The sequence below is a fragment of the Pipra filicauda genome, unplaced genomic scaffold (genome assembly GCF_003945595.2).
Source record: "Pipra filicauda isolate LSUMZ 115617 unplaced genomic scaffold, ASM394559v2 scaffold50_size3627746_pilon, whole genome shotgun sequence".
NCBI lineage: Eukaryota > Metazoa > Chordata > Aves > Passeriformes > Pipridae > Pipra > Pipra filicauda.
The window spans coordinates 3,220,129-3,236,214 of NW_024104654.1; the positions used below are offsets into that span (position 1 = coordinate 3,220,129).

At 38.3% G+C, this 16,086-nt stretch overlaps 1 protein-coding gene across 3 annotated transcripts in view; it reads right to left on the reverse strand.

Annotated features, from left to right (window-relative positions):
- The window catches only part of WASF3 (WASP family member 3), a 70,693-nt gene that overhangs the window by 28,924 nt on the left and 25,683 nt on the right, over window positions 1-16,086 (reverse strand). The window contains exon 1 of one of the 3 annotated variants that reach the window (XM_039386859.1): window positions 1,176-1,193. The exons of the other annotated variants lie outside the window; for them this stretch is intronic. The gene's annotated coding sequence lies outside the window, so the exon portion shown is untranslated. Of the gene's footprint in view, window positions 1-1,175; window positions 1,194-16,086 lie in introns of those variants that run through there. 3 annotated transcript variants of the gene reach the window in all.

A 16,086-nucleotide genomic window follows, 5' to 3' on the forward strand; every position in this document is an offset into this window, starting at 1 on the left:
GCAGTTCACCCACCTTTTCTCACTAACCCACGCGACACCCTGGGCCCAGTTGGAAGCTGGCTGCACAGTGCCCAGCTAATTGCTTGCTACCTCTCGAAACATGTACCACACTGAGTACAACCAGAATGCCTTTCACCAGGAGCTCTAATTTAAGTCCCTTCTCCACAAGTGTTCTTCCTTGCCTATAAAAGCTAATTTGAAGAAAACATGCAACCACTGTTTGAGCTTTTCGTTTTCTCATCAATTCTTTACAAAATGGTCCAGTAGGTTCAAGAGCTACCAAGGGAGGTGAAAGACCAACCCAAGACATCTCATTTCTTTACAAAGCAGGCTAAACCACACAGCTGGGCTGACGGTAGCGGGAAATAAACAACTTTCATATTTGAATGCATGATTTAAATTACTATGTAGCTACCTCATTTCAGTATGAGGTTTAATTCCACAAAGTAAACTGAGCACTGATGAGTAAATATATGCAACAAATTAAGCAATCCATTACCTGTTCCTGATCAGAGGAAAAATAAAAAAACTCTGCAATTGCAATAAGTTTCTTCTAATTTAAAATCTTTACCTATCTGAATCAAGCACTTACAGACCTATTCAAGATACTAACCCATCAGTAAGTAAAAAGCTTGTGCCCTTGCGCTAAAAAGCACTACCACCCTTTTCTTCACCACATACAACTGATGAACTTAATCTTTTGTAAAGAAAAATTCATGAGAAATGAGGCTAAATTTATTTCAAAACCTATGTAACAAGAGTTTAAAAAAAGAAATAAAGACAAAATAAGACACTGAATTACAGGGTCTTCATGAGGCTCAGCCAGGCAGAGGAGACTGTGTTACTAGGTGCAGAAAACAAGAATTTGCAATGGCAATTCCACTGCCTTCGACATTCATCTTCCACCTATTTCGAGTCACATTCAGTCACAGTTTATAACTAGACAAGATATGCATTGTGATGTCACTGTACTAAACACATTGGGACTCAGCAAATTATATTCAATTTTACAACACAGAGGTTAGTAACTTCCCTTCTGTCATGTTTTAACCCCAGCCAGCAACCAAGGCCCACACAGCCGCTCACTCACTCCCCCACCAGCTGGATCAGGGAGAGAATCAAAAAGATAGAAAACTCATGGGTTGGAATGAAGGGAAAGCAAAAGCCACACACACAAGCAAAACAAGGAATTAATTCACTGCTTCCCACAGTCAGGCAGGTGTTCAGCCATCTCCAGGACAGCAGCGTCTCATCGTGCATAACGGTGACTTAGGAAGACAAACACCAGCGCTGCAAACATCCCCCTTTCCTCCTCCTTCCCTTAGCTTTATATACTGAGCATGAGGTCATCTGGTCTGGAATACTATGGCTTTTTTAATATAATAAACCCACACAGACCCGGCTGGTTGGGGGTCCATCAACCAAATCCATTTATTGGAAGCAAACAACGCCTTTTATAAGCACTTCAAAGCAACACGTGACTCCCCTGACCAATCGTCATGGGGTATCTCACTGCCCATGTGCCTGGGAGTACATTCGGGACTTCATTTCCCAGGATGCCTCATCCAGAATCCCTAAAACACGCCTCCTACAGAATACCCCTTTGATCAGCTGGGGTCACCTGTCCCAGCTGTGTCTCCTCCCAACCTCCCCATACACCCCCAACTTCCTCAGCAGCATGGCAGTAACAAAAAGTAGAAAAGGCCTTGGATCTGTGTAAGCCCTGCTCAGCTATATATTATCAACCCTCTGTTCGGCACAAATCTAAAACAGAGTCCCTACTAGCCACTATGAAGAAAATTAACCCCAACCAAAACCAGCACACCTTCCATCCACAAATAAATGAAAAATCTAAGGCAAAAAAGTTATTGTTTTCAAAAATTGTGTCGGTTCAGAGGATTGGTGCCAAACATAAGTTTATAATTATTTTCTTTTACACATTTTTGCCCAGCTAAGTACACAATGAAGCCAGAGACTTACAACTGGGATAAATAGGTCCAACTCCACTCCCTGTGCAGAGCCACCCATGTCTGACAGCTGGTTTTAAACCAGCAGCTGCATCTGGCACAAGAGATGAAGGATCTAGAAAGATGCTATACTGCATACATACACCTGGCTGCAGTTGAAATGTATGAGACATTAGCATCAGACCATAAAAATGGGAGGAGTCAAAAGGAGAAAGAAGAAAACTAAGAGGGTGAAATGTCGCTTAACATCTCACTAAATCCATGAGTGCCTCATTGGACGTAGATTGGATGCGACATCTAGCTGGACTGAACTCTGACTTGAGTACAAATGGACACCGCTCTCCAAACCCTACAGGAATCAGCAACTCTACTTCCACACACATTCTGAAAGGAAAGGGCATCAGAAGCTTCAACTAGCTTAGATCAACCCATTAAAATTCAGATTTTACAGTCTCTCAGTATCCTCACCTCCCTTTTTCTTCTTTCTCCCCCTCCCTCCCAACAACTACTTGCATAACTGCCTTTTGTCTTAAAATTAGAAGGCACTTATCCCAGTAGTTATTGCTGTAGAGGCAAGTGTGGTACAGAAAGACTTAATCAAAGCATTTTTGCTTTTCTTTCCCTGCAGTCATAGGAATACTCACAGGATCAAGTCAGACCACCTTCCTCTGGACAACAGCTGTTAAACAGCATGCAAGAAATCTGACATTGCCTTGGCAAGTCAGATTTTTAAAAAATCATGTAGAAAGCAGCTGTACAGTAACAAACATGAAAGATGACAAACACAATGTACAATCTTTCCAAACAACAGCAGAGCATGCCTATTGTAAGAGACAAGTTGGGTTTTTCAAGTATTTGAGCAACTGGCAAAAAACTCAAAGCATCAGCTGTCCCCGAAACCTGCCTTTTGTCCTTTCACATCCCCAAAAAGGGACTGCAATTTACACTAGTGCTAAAAACATGCAGCTGAATTTCATGGTACTTTATACATTCACTAATACCACAAAACAAATGCCAATTCATTAAACAGACCCTTTACTTGTTAATGTTTACTTATTACATTTTCTCAAAGACACTGTTCAATCCATTTTTTAAGCCCTTCAGAGACTTCTTATATCCTCCAGTAAAATACCACAAAGCTAAACATTTTACCATGAAAAAGAGCTTTCTTTACATGAAAAAAATACATGAATACATTCTATTATTTCAGAGAGCTTTAAAGCTTTTCATTTTTGAATCTCACAGACCTCTACAGAAAGAGAACATACCACAATTCTCCTTCTACGGAGAAGAAAAACCATAGATGGATTGAATATGCAGCTTGTTATAAGTACTGTACCAGACGGGATTCCATTCGAACTCAAGCACCTAAATTTGTATGACTACATATATTTGAGCTCAGCAAAAGCCCAAAGAGCAACTAAATCACTGCATCTCTTGATAGATACAAGAATGACACGGTGAGCTCAAACACCTCATGTGTAAGCTCTGCTATGCACACACCTTAATTTCAGTGTGTGAATCTAGAACTGCATTTCACCTCATAAAACCACAGAAATACTGCCAGTTTCCTCACCTGAAGCCACACAATCAAGTTTCAAGTTACTACATCCTAATCACAGTCTCCATGTCTAGGGCATTTCAATATTTTAAATGTTTGCAGACAGTTAAGTTTTCCCATACCTAATGTCCTAAAACTCAATTCAACACACAATTTCCATCTCTGAGTGGCACCCAATTTGGTATTATTATTCATTTTCCTATTCAAGTTCATAATTCTGGATCGCCTACCATCATCCACCTTCAAAATTCATGTATGTGCTAAATAGGAATAGAAGGAAAAGCAGGAAGATGAAAGATCCCAAACACTGGGTTTGGAGATGCTCTTCATCCCCATTTTCCAACACCCCCCAGAGTCACCGTTATCTCAGATCTCCCTGTCCTCCAAAGGCTCTTCATTCTTCTCAAGACACAAAAGGCTACAAACTGCTATCCCTGTTATCATAAGGGAAGAAAAGGAATGAATATGCCTTTAATGTATGTCCCCTTCAGTTTTTCCTTGTCCTAAATGACTGGGAACCTGATGTTTTGAACCTTTCCTACTTGCCATCAAGTACTGTCACTTACTACCTTACCAGTAATGACAAGTTAAAAACAAATAAACTGGAACTAGCATATAAACTAGAAGTCACTGAATTCAGGATCTAAAAGAGCAGATGAATGACATTAGACACAAGTTTTGTGGTTTTTTTTAAAACTGGCTTCATTCTAACAAGAATTTGAATCCACATTTTGCATCTTGCAAAAAAACATACAATAACTGATGGCTAAGTATTTTAGAACAGTGCTCCAATGACCCAGAATTATTTTATATTTATCAAAAGGCATCTAAACAAGAGTGATTTTTAATAGTATCTTCTATTTATTCTAGTTCTATCAAGTATGCAATTCCTCTCTCAGCCACGTTACCATGTAACAAATACCAAAACAAAAGAATGCTTTAACAATTATGCCTTAAGTACCAACAACTTTACTTTTATTAGAGCTATCCCAATCTAAAGGACAGTGTATTTTTTAGTTCATATAGAAGTTTTTCAAGTTTTACGTAATTTTTATGCAACTTTACATAAGTTTGCTGACGCAAGGGCAGACTTTTGACACAAGTACGCACAAAGTCTAAGAGAATGCTATTTCCTGAGGATAACTAAAAATCAAGAACATTTCTTATCCACAACAAACCACATCTTTCAACAAAACATGTAAAGTGAAATGCCTAGAAAATGTGCGCCCCACTAAAATTTAATGTATAGCCAATTCTATTAACACCATTTTCACAGATCTCCCTTCTGATTGCCAGATCTACGTGAAAGGAATGACAGTCAAGGCTGGAATGAAAGCATGAGGTTTTTTCTTTTTTGCATCAGACCACCACTTCTGATCTTCCCTCTCATCATACCAACTTAAGTATTAGCAATGATGAAATAAGCACAGAAATCCCTAAAGCTATTTTGTTTCTTTAATAGAGCTTTTTAATGTCTGTTGCAATGAGCTATTTCTGAAGGTTCACCAACTTGGGCGGTTGTTTTGTTTTCTTTATTTGGCAGAGGTTTTGTCTGTGCTGAGATCTTCAGGGCAGATTTTATGGTCCAATGATGTTATGAAGGAAATCAAGACATTAAGCAACGACAAGAGAAAGGACAACAGGAGAAGGGAGATGTTTAGTTTTATTTATTTACAACCTAAATAAACTTCATGGATATATATTTTCCTAGTCAACCCTCTACACCTTCAAAAAACATGTAAAAGGCAGACCAACAGCTACCTCTTAACACAGTGGGCCTGCATCACAAAAGTTTGTAGACCCATTAAAAGGTGAAGGCATTAATTCAGAAATTGCACAAATTAAAAAGCTGGGAGAGAAAAAAGCAAATCGATCTTCACAGTATTGAACATTTACAAGTACCTTAAATTTAGCTCTCATCAATATTTCACATTAACTCTAAACAAGCATAGAAGAGAGAACATTCACTAATACAGGAAAAAGGAGGTCCTGAGAATGATTTAACCTGAAATTAAGCAGCTATTCTTTCCCTGAGAGTGCAGACTGTAATATAAGAGGTTTTCAAATACTATCAAAAACTATGAAATCAGAAATATGCCTTGTTTTCTCTAAAACTTCCAGGATGGGTATTTTGGGGGGCTTTTTACCTTTGTTTTACAACCCCATCTTCGCGTTGCCTGTAGCTCAAGATTATCTCTGTGCACCTGCCATTCTGTAATAGTGTCAAAAGTCTCATTAAGTTCTACTTAAGTACTTGTATCTACAGTTCACTGCCAAGCAAGAGTGCCTCAGTGAACAAGACTGAGGGACCACTTCAAAGTTACTGCACTAACTTTTTCATCTCAACAGAAATTAAATATTACAAAGCTACAATCCCAAGAGTAACTTTCCCCCTTCACAGTATTTTTCCCAGCAGCTTCTAAGGAAATAAAAATTTTATCATTATGAAGTGCACACAGATTATGAAGTTTCATCTCCTGCTCCAAATAAGGGATCATATACATGTCATCCAATAAATGGCTTCATCGTTGTTAAAGGGAGAAATAAAGGTATTTCTCACTCTCTGCTAATGAAGACAGTAACTGAAGTTACTGCACTGGTTTATCTCCATTTCCAGGTATACAACTTTTCAGGTCCAACTACAACATACCTAGGGAATACAGAATAAATTTCCTGTATTAAGTTTTCTCACTGTCCAAATTAATGGATTCTGCAATTTATACTCACAGAATTTCTTCCACTGCCCAATACGCAAAAATCTTTGCCAGTAAATTACATTGGATCTTTTTACCTGTCATTTAAATCTTCATACTTTTAAAAGATGCTTTATGGTTTTATAAAAATACAAGAAAACATATACACAGTATATTTTTCATGTTGATGTACTTTTTTTTAAAACACTAATATTTACTTTATTTCACTGCTCTATTTCTTCACAGGATAAGTTTTCCTCAGAACATCTATAAATATCCTTCACCTAGTTTTAAAGTCTCTTCTTTTTCTCATGTTTATCTTTCTCTGAAAACTGAGATCTGAAAGCTAGAGATCTTGAGTTTTGTCACTTTCCTCTGATTACTTTATCACTTAGAATAACTTAAAGCACTACAGTAGTAGTAGTTTCAGGTTTAAGTATCTCATTTTCAAATAGCCTTCCTGAATCTAATTTCAGATTTCCATTTCTTAAAACTCTCTTCATTGAAAGAAACACAAAACAATGGAAGAAAAACACTGTGGCCCCACTGAACCTGTGTGTTAAGCTTTTAAATACAATTTCTTCTTCAGAAACACATTTTAGTCTTCCTTGATACACTTAATGTTACTAAGATACCTATTTAAAAAGTGAGTTGCTGACCTGAAATCTACTGGAATTTCACAAATTGCACAATACAATAGCTCGCTGTACTGAATCCAATCACTTTGCCAGCATCAGATCCACCCACCCTTTTCTACTCATTCTGTATCAGAATACAGATGATCCAGGGCACCTTCACACATGACTAGAGTCTCTCATTTCTAGTCCATAAGCTGTCCTTTCTCTAACCAAAATTTTGTTCATTAAGCCAAAACACTAATTTACGCTTTCTCTCGAAACATATAAGGCTAAAGGGTGCTAAAGAAATGCAACTGAGTAACCTGAAAGACATCCACACGTAGTATACTTGTTGCTGTAAAAAAAAAAAATCAGGGTAAAAAAAACAAAGTACACGAAGAGCATGGACTGAAGAACTCTGGAAAAATACATACACAAGTGTTTTCACAAATATGTATATCTGAATCTATTTTCTCTTCTGCCTTCTTTCCATATCCACACGAATAATCTAAGCACACACAATAATGAGACCTCACATTGTTTCCTTCTGCTGAACAAACAGTGACCAGTTTAAAGTATCAACAAAAGATGCCGAAAACACGTTAATCTTGTTCTTAGCGTGATGGCTGCTCATCCTGCTCATAGTCCCTTCCAGATGGCTCGGTGTGAAAGGGATGGTGGGACGGGGAAGAAAGAATATTCCATGCTGTTCTGAACATCTGTTCCACTGCGTTCATACATTTGAAAAAAAAAACAAGAAAAACCTTACTGCCCCTACCAATTTTACGATTTCAACCCAATATTACTATGTTAACACCAAATACAGTGTAAATTATATGCATGCACATTGGAAAGGAAAAAAATGTCTTTTCAAGCCATATAAGAGCATTTGTTTAGTTTTTACTATCTTAAGAATGGACTTGTTTCAACCAGGAAGTACTTCTGCTGCACTGAAAACAGTTTTCTTTCATATGAACTTTCTTGAAATCTGTATTATACTCCAAGAATTTATTATCGTCCCTTCTCCTATTCAAGCAAACAGAAATTAACTGAGTCACCACTTGTTTCCCTTCAGTTTTATTTGTCTGTACTGAAAAGATACACAGTATGCATTTGCTGGAGCTTGTTTAAATTTTATTTGACCAGTTTTGCACAGCAACTCAAAAATATTTTCCTTGTGCATATGAAGAAATAGTGGCAGCCTTTGTTTTTTAAGCAGAGTTGAAAGAAATGAAAATATAAATACCTTAATACAGCATACAGTCTACCTCGCAAGTAACATTTACCCTTTAGAAATGCCACCTCTTGAAAAGAAGCACTCAGCCAGAACTAGAAGAAACTCGTCACGTAGTTAAGAGGAAGAAGCAGAGGAAGAAGCAGTGCTTTGTCCTACAGCACAGGAAAAAAGACTTAGATTGATCATCCCCCTCCTTTGTATCATCTTGACATGTGCAAACCATACAGCTGCTGAATTATTCAGCTCTTTGTACTTTGAATAACCAATGATTACATATATGAAATTTTAGAAGTACTGAAACATTGACCGGAAAAGCAGCAAATGGTAAAATCTAATTTTGTTTTAAACTTTAGTACCCTATATGGTAACATTCAGTGAGGAGTATAAACCAGATGAAGTCAAAAGGAACAAAATCACCAAGCAGCAGAGAGCTAGTTATAACACCAAGCTAATTAGGTCAGGAACAGCCCTCCACTAGCAGGTCAGAATGTTTCCAGATGTCATCTGGAAACAGGCTTGGATCTTAATCAGATGTGAGCAGAGTTTCTTATGTAGTCAGAGCCACATAGTTCTCACTCTCCACAGCAAAACTCAGCAGCCTAGAGAGTTGAGAAAATGTCTACAGGCCACTATGTCAAAACCCAGAAGTATTCTAACATATTAAGACCACAGGGCAATAAATAAAAAAATAATAATTAAAAAAAAGAGAACTGCTATTTAATAAGCACTGTTACATAATTAACAATCAACTATAACAGGACATTTCCCACCTGAAGGAAATTTCTGTCTTGTTCTCCACCCACCCATTCCAGGATTTTTGGACTGCAGTCCAAAATGCAACATTAGAAACACAAATCCCTTCTTCATCCATTTGACAATTAAAATAAGAAGGCAAAAAGTGGCTTTTCATTTCCCAATTTACAATAAACCACTGAGAAACTATTTTAAGTGTGACACTTTCAATACAGTCTCTTGAATGATGGCATGAAACATCTTACAGTGCTTGCTTTAAATATGTTTGGGCTATTTGATGCACATTTTTCTACGAGTTTAGTTTGGTTATGGAAAGTTTATTTTATGGAAAGTCACATTTTACCTACACTACAGAAATGGAAAAAATCTGTAACACAAGAATCATTACCATATAATTTTTTACACTACTTTAGACAATGCTGGAACAACTCGCAACACAATACTGAAAGTCTGCAACTATAAACAAGCTTTTTCTTAACATTTTAAACTACAGTAAGGCACAAGAGCTCCTGAAGACCATTTAAACTGTATTTGTCCCAGCCTTCCTCCTTCACAAACAGTAAGTATTACCAGAAGCAAATGTCTTGATTATGTAAAGAAAACCTAAGTTGCAGCTAGGCTTGCTGACTTACATTGATCCCATTTAACAGAGCCTTACTGGATTTAAAGTGCTCGAAATAACTGTCTGGGTCACAGTCCATGTGACAAAGGCCACCTGGTAAGGCCTCAGGAGCCCTCCTGCAGGGAGAACATGCCATTCAGATCCTCAAATGACCTCAAGTTAAACCAGAAGGAAATTCAGTAATTGGTTTCTCAGAACTTCAATTAACCCTAAATTGGAGGGGAAAGTACAAAAGGGATAAAGGATCCCCTTCGTGTCCAATAATATCCATTTTATGGCAACACAGTGTTCCCTATTTCCCATATCTAATATTTACCATTAAAATTCTTTTAGAACACCATTTTTCAGATAGAAAAATTAATCTGTTCTTAAAACTCTTTTACTCCATAGCAGGTAATCTAAAATGTCACAGGGAAGTGTTAAGATTTCACATAGTTCAGTTAATCCAAAATCTAAAACGTCTTCAGGTACTGTCAGGTTTTCTCATGCTTCTTTTCCACACAAGAAATCCTCCAGATATCATACATGTATATACACACAAGTACAGTCCATGTACATATATTTTACGTATGCACATACACACACAGTTTATACACATTTTATAGAGAGCAATAACGTAGGTCAAACAGCAAAGGAAAAGGACTTCGTATCATGACAATTCAACATCAATCTTTCCCCACCTTAACTCCTAACATGCCTCCTCCACTCCTAGTTCTCACCAGGCAGGAGAGACCTTCCCACTGGGAAACAACTGCAATGACGCTTTATCAGGCTATCACACTGTATCACAATCCTTAAAATACCTTGCAGTCGAGCAACTTCAATGTCCACCTAAACAACCACACAGTAACAGCAAAAATTTCCTGGCATGTGTCAGGAAACACATGGACAGCCCATAAAGACTTAAATTATTACAAAATAAAGCAACATCCCTAGATTTCCTCAAGGTAAAGCTTCACACCCACACCATGAAATTTCAGCAGAAAACAGGATTTCCCAAATTTTCCTAGTTATGACACTACCACCAACACTTTGCTCCCCTTATATATCAGAAATCTGGAAATGGCAACTTGTCTATATGGGGGAAAAAAACCAGATTTATTTTGGGTGATTTTATGGAAAAAGGGAACTAAATATTTTGTGAATCAACACTAAAAATTCCCAACTATTTTCATCCTGAGCCAAGTGCACCATCTGTTCCCACCAAGTCCATCTTTTGGTAGCTACCATAGCTACAGAACTAAGTGCCATGCAATCAAGGATTGATGTACAAATCAAGAAAGATACTACGAGTGACAGAGAATAACACTCAGGAGAGCAGTAAAAATTTAAAAAGTAAAAGAAAAACAACACGTAAAACCAAACCACCACACAAAAAGTCATCAGAAAGCACAAACAGCCCTATTAAGCCTCCCCCTTCCCCCCCCCCATTAATGCAATTTTTCGTGTTGTGGTTATTTTGCTCTGGGGCCTAAGGAGGGACAAGCTCTGGTCAGAGGTTTTCCCAGGGTGGGGGATGCATTTCATAGCTTTCCTACATGTATCTGCCTGCGCATGGTAACCTGAGCACTAAGATGCTATTTCCCTCTTCCAGGTAATCTTCCTCGCTGTATTCCACACAGTTAAGATCTTCAAGTAAATCACAGAAACCATTCCTGTTTGATGCATGAGAAATTAGCAGTGTGTTATTTTTCAGTTCATAAAATAAAATAGCAGCAATTACAGATGGCACAGCAGAACACTCAGTTACCAGAAGTATAGGAGCTCCCTATATCCCAACAACTGAATCACGAGCACATAACAAGTAGGGTCCAGCACAAATCACGATGGATCATACTCCTTTTCCTGGCCTTATCAATACTGAAGATCTTTTTTTAAAATTAACTTACATGGGCAGTTATCCATTTATACCTTTCACCAAGAACAGAATCCAACAGAAATGAAACTGCAGTAAAAAAATAAATCAAATAAATCTGAACATACTTGATATACATGTTACTAATAAATGAGTACAATCAGACTGTAAGCATCTACATCTCCCCAAATAAAACACATAACCTTCTCTTGGTGTTTCTGTCTCTTTTGTGACAGATCCTCTTTCTTACTAGCAACACAAATTCAGATATCTGCCCACCATTAACTTCCTAATAATTCAACATACAAGCCTGGTCTTAGATTGGTCTTTTTGCCATTGTTTTGTTTTAGAGTTTTGGTATTGTTTTGGGCTGACCGTTTTTGGTTTTTTTGTTTGTTTGTATTTTTGTTTGGTTTGGTTTTGGTTGGGTTCAGGGTTTTTTGTTGTTTCATTGGGCATTTTTTGGGGGGAGTGGGGGTGTTAAATAAAGCTAAAATCAACATCCAGTAGTAGTACAAGTAACATGCTTTGATACAGTAACATTGGCTTACAAAACCTTATTTGCAGCATTAAAGAGATTTCCTTGTTACACATACAGTAACTCCCATTGTGAGACAAATAAGCTACTATAAAACCATAGCGAGTCTCAGACAGAATTCAGCAGTTAGTCTTCTGTAAAAATCCCCTTTCAAGACTTGAAGGCTGGAAAGTTGTGTTCCATGAAATTTGGCATTGTATCAACACATCTCCATGGAGCTGGCCAGGCAGAAGTGCTCCAGAAACCAGTTTCAAGGAAAAAAGCATTCTTACCACGCATTAAAAAAAAAAAAAAAAATCACTAAAAAGAGGCTTAAGCAACTTCTTCTCCTAGCTAAAATCATCAAATCTTAGCTGAGATTACTTGGGGATGCAGAGGTTACCAATGACAATACTAAATAATTTTTAAAGTCTGCTTCATTTCAGCATTTTAAATCTGTGCATTTAAATATCCTCTGCGGAACCTTTTGTAAACCAAGGCTTTCTGTTTTTCTTCAAGACAGACATGTATATACATCTTGAAAATGTAAACTTAGCTTTTCAAGTCTATGAAATTTCATGGCTCCATGGGAAAGGAGGGAATAAAACAACGCTCTGTCTAAGAGTCTTAGTTTCACTGGTCCTCTTCCTCCCCACAATGCACTCAGCCACCCAACACTTGCGGAAAGATTTCATCTTCCTCACTAGCTGGCAGTCAAACACATACCAAATTCCTGGCAATACAGCCAGCTAACGCCCACTGAAAGAGGAACAGACTGCCTAAACCCAGCAAGGCTGTAACTGCCAAGTAGCATCAGAAAGCTTATTACAGTAAGGTTACCTAACACCTGTGTTCCTACAATATATGTACACCCAGACATTAAATTTACTCTCCAAACTTGAGAAAGGCAAGAAATAGCATTCTCAATAATAGGGCTGAGAGGCACAAAGCCACTTGATGATGGTGACCAGCACACAAGGCCTGTAGAAGGATCAGAAGTTGGACCTAGATCATATCAGTACTTAGCAACAAATGCCTTAACCACAAGATGAGTTATGTTTCCGTCTCAGACACAAACCCCAGTCATTGCCTTAGGATCCGCTCCACCTGAAGTTGTGCTTTTTAAGACAGCTGTAAGCCAACCACTCCTTGATTTAATTAAATGGATTCCTTCCCCCTCTCCCTGTTTCAACATTTGTGCTATTATTGCTGCTGCTCCTGCCTGAGCTGGTTCTAGTGCTGGAATCAGACTGGAAGTCAGCAGAAACTTAATCTGGAGGAAAGAAGTCAAAGCAGTTTATGGAATTACTGCTGTTATATCTGAGAACACACAAGTGATAGTGAGAGCACTCAATCTGCTTCAGCACAAAGAAAAAAACAACAACAAAGCAATTCAAGCTAAACTCCCACTTCATATCGAAACATGACAGAGGCATGCAAAACACCAATTACAATGTTTAGTTGTGTAGGTGAATAGGAAGCTAAGCACAAGTGACTAGATAACAAGATCTGAAAGTGTAATTAAACTGCTTCCTACGAGAAATGGCATCAATATTGTCATGTTAGAACAATTTTAGTCTAGTCATATAATATCCTGAGTTGGAAGGGACCCATGAGGATAGCCAAATCCAACTCCTAACTCCACACAGGGCAAACCAAAAGTTAAACCAGATACTTAAGAGTTGTCCAAATGCTTCTTGAACTTTGAAATGCTTGGGGTCACGACCACTTCCCTGTGGAACTTGTTCCAAGTGCTTCACCACCACTCTCAGCGAAGAACTTTTTCCAAATATCCATTCTGAATTTCCCCTGATGCAGCTTTACGTCATTTCCTTGCATCCTGTCACTGGACACCAGACACAGACAAGATCAGCACCTCCCTCACAAGGAAGTTGTAGACAGCAGTAACGTCACCTCTCAGTACTTCCTCCAAGCTTAAACCTAGTATGTCCAGCTGCTCCTCATAAAGTCATGCCCTCCAGTCCTAGTCCATCTTATTGGTAGGAACACAAACCTATGACACCAAAGAGCTCAGAGCTCTTGCAGTTTTCTGTCACCTTCTGCTGCCACATTTCCCAAAATCATGTAGAAGTCCCAGCAAACTCTGAGAAGGTCAACAAAAAATTCACTGAATAGAAGAAAACAGGTATTTCTTATATATTTATTCCTCCGGCTCAGAGAGGCATCTGTCATGTCCCAAGGACTTTACTACAACATCCCGTGAATGCATTACAGATTCTGCTTACCTTGTTAGACACATAAGTAGTTTATGGTTCCATCATTTCCATCTCTTCCTGAAAAATATGCTTTTAGCAAATGCTAACCTGGTATACATTGATTTCTGTGGTTTGTTTACAAAAAGAAAAAAGCAGCATATACCCATAAATATTTAAGGCCAAATTTATTTTAAAAGCATGAAATATTAAATATATATATGTTCTATAAATATACAGTACTCTGAAATAGGAGGGTGGATAGAAGACAAAGACAAAAATTGGTATTCTCGTCTCAGGAACAACAAGTCACCAATCTGATGAAAAGTGCCATCAAGAAAAGCAGGCCCTTTGCGGAGATCCCTTTCTTCTTTTGCAGGAGAGTAAGATGGAATCAAGGACAAACCATTAAAAAAATTTAAGGAACCATTCTCTATATTTTTTGAATCTAAAAAAAAAATCTTAATTCTCACTATTCATAGAGAACAGAACATTTCTTTACTTGTTTACCATTACTTTAATCAGCAATCATAAAATAGTATGCAAGTAGATTACATGTTAAACTGATCAAATTCATATTTCTTAATTGCAGAGAGAAACACCCAACTACCAAAATTAGCCAAACACCTGAAGAGAAGTTGCTCAGTTTTATATTGAGAAGATGCCCTGTCCACATTTTAGAGACACAGGCCACTTTCTTCCTTTACAGGAGACCTACTGACAGTGCTTCATCTGCTCTTTCACCTCTAGCACACCGCTCTCTACTCCAGTTGCCAGGAAGGAAGACTTGTGTCCTTCCCCCATCCTACAGCTGCTTTCCTCTACTAGCTCAGACTCTGCTCTCCACACTTCAGTTCTGGCAATGTCTATTACTTTACAAGTAGCCAGCTGGTCCAACAAGAGTTGGAGGCATTGGTAAGTAAGAGGAGAGCAATAAACTAATGCTTCCAACTACCCTTTTTCCACTGCAGTTTTACATTGAAACGTTTGCCCAAAAGCCCTATTTCTTTCTTTTTTATTATTATTAGAAATGTTTATTAGTCATAGACAGATTCTAAAGACTTTCCTACTCTCAGAAGAAAGAGTCCAGTAACTAAAAGAATGGGACAGGGTAGTTGCTTCTCCCCCCTTCCCTATCCACTCCCCAGAGACGTTTCGAACTCCCCTCCCACTGTCAGGGTAAAACATCTTGTTCAAAGGTTGTGTTCTTATTTGAATATGAGAACTCCTCCAATAGGCCCCATAACACATCAACTCTTTTTACAAGCCCTCAAAACTAACTGCAGCTTCTCCCCAAATAATAGGGAGAATGCACCTGGCTACCTAAATGCTGATGCTATAGATCAGGAAGCCATCCGTAAAGACTCGTTGCTTTATTTTTAAGTATAAGGAGTCATTAATACCTCTTGTTAAAGTGTTTTAATGCATAGCTGAGGCTGCGTTGTAGCTGCAACTAGATAATTTAATGTTTAATCCTAAAGGCTCTTCCTGGTGGTGCCAAGTAACAGGACAAGAGTCAACAAAGAGAAAGTCACACACAGAAGTTCCACCTAAATACAAGGAGGAACTTCTTTACTGTCTGAGTGACCGGGCACTGGAACAGATTTCCCAGAAAGGTTGTGGAGTCTCCCACACTGGAGATATTCAAGAACCATCCGGACACAATCCTGTGGCATGTGCTCTAGGATGGCCCTCCTTGAGCAAAGAGGTTGGACAAGATGACCCACTGTGGTCCTTCCAACCTGACCCCTCCTGTGAAATATAGAAACTGTGCATAAAAAATGAGGAAGCTTTAAAAGCTGGTGTTTTATTTACAAGTAAAGGTATATGACTGCAATGACTATTGATAAATATGCTTTAATTTTGTTCCTGAATTTAAAGAATCATAGAATCAGCTGGGTTGGAAGGGACCCCTGAGATCATCAAGTCCAACCCTTGATCCAACACCACCATGGTTGCTAGACCATGTAAGTGCCACATCCAGTCTTACCTTAAAAACCTCCAGGGACAGAGAATCCACCACTTCCCTGGGCAGTCCATTTCAATGCCTG